The sequence below is a fragment of the Ursus americanus genome, chromosome 4 (assembly GCF_024610735.1).
Source record: "Ursus americanus isolate L20-20 chromosome 4, mUrsAme1.1.p, whole genome shotgun sequence".
Classification (NCBI taxonomy): Eukaryota; Metazoa; Chordata; class Mammalia; order Carnivora; family Ursidae; genus Ursus; species Ursus americanus.
The window spans coordinates 20,729,623-20,731,305 of record NC_142130.1 but is presented as its reverse complement, the minus strand read 5'-3'; positions in this window follow the sequence as shown (position 1 = coordinate 20,731,305).

Genomic DNA, 1,683 nt, shown 5'->3' with positions numbered 1-1,683 from the left:
AAAGGACAGAGACGTGCCAGCCCTGGAAGCGAGGGCTGGGAGAGTGGCTGTGGGGAGCACAACCCGGGACACTGCAGGGTTTTTAGCAGCACCAACAGAAACAGAGTTAAAGTGGCCAGGAGAGCTCAGTGGAGAGCAGACTGCGATCTCTCTGTTCTAAGACAGAGGCTAGGATATGGCCACTGCTGCTCTGACTCTCAGAAGAGTCACAGAAAACCGCCAGGGAAAGCTGCCAGAGAACAAAAGCCCGGAAATACCAGTTCACATTGTGCCCATCCCCCCTTGCAGGGGATGGAGTGACTCTACCCAAACAGGGTTGCCTGAGTAGCAGCTCGGCAGGCCCCTTCCCCCAGAAGGCAGGCTGAAAAGTCAAGAAGTGCACATTCCTAAGGTCCCTATAAAACAAATGCACATTACTTGGGTCCTGGTCAATAATTTGGGCTCCCGCAACCTCTCCTCATCAGAATGTCGAGGAGAAATCCCCCCCAACAGAGTCTGTGGCCTCTGCAACAGAACTAATGGATATGGATATAACCAAATTGTCAGAAATGGAGTTCAGAGTAACAATGGTCAAGATGATATGTAGGCTTGAAAAAAATATTAATGAAAATATTAATGAGAATATAGAATCTCTAAGGGCGGCAATGAGAGTGAATATGGCAGAAATTAAAAATGCTATGAATCAAATGCAGTCTAAACTGGATGCTCTGACGGCCAGGGTAAATGAGGCAGAAGAACAAATTAGTGAATTGGAAGATGGGGTGGTAGAAGAGAAGGAAAAAAATGGAAACTTGGCTCAAAAAAAATCCAATCTCAAGAATGTAGATTATGGGAGATTACTCAATGAAACGTTCCAATGTCAGAATCATCGGCATCCCCGAGGGGTTAGAGAAAGAAAGAGGTCTTGAAGAGATATTTGAACAAATTGTAGCTGAGAACTTCCCTAATTTGGCAAAGGAAATAAGCATTCGTGTCCAAGAGGCAGAGAGGACCCCTCCCAAAGTCAGTGAGAGCAGACCTACACCACATCACGTAATAATGTAATTCGCAAATATTAGATCCAAGGATACAGTCTTGAAAGCGGCCAGGGGGAAGAGAATCCTCACATACAGAGGGAGGAACATCAGAATAACGTCAGACCTGTCTACAGAAACCTGGCAAGCCAGGAAAGGTTGGCAAGGTATTTTCAGCGCTCTAACTGGGGAGAACATTCAGCCAAGGATCCTTTCTCCAGCAAGGTTGTCATTCAGAATGGATGGAGAGACAAGGACCTTCCAAGACCGGCAGAAACTGAAAGAATATGTGACCACCAAGCCAGCCCTACAAGAAATATTAAGGGCGGTTCTATAAAAGTAAAAAGACCCCAAGAGTGATACAGAATAGAAATTTACAATCTATAGAAACAAAGGCTTCACAGGCAACATGACATCATTAAAATCATATCTCTCAATAATCACTCTCAATGTGAATGGCCCAAATGCTCCCATAAATGCCTCAGGGCTGCAGATTGGATAAAAAGACATGACCCATCCATTTGCTGTCTACAAGAGACTCATTTTGAACCTAACGATACATCCAGACTGAAAGTGAAGGAATGGAAAACCATTTTTCATGCCAATGGACTTCAAAAGAAAGCTGGGGTAGCAATTCTCTTATCAGACAGATTAAATTTTAAACTAAAGA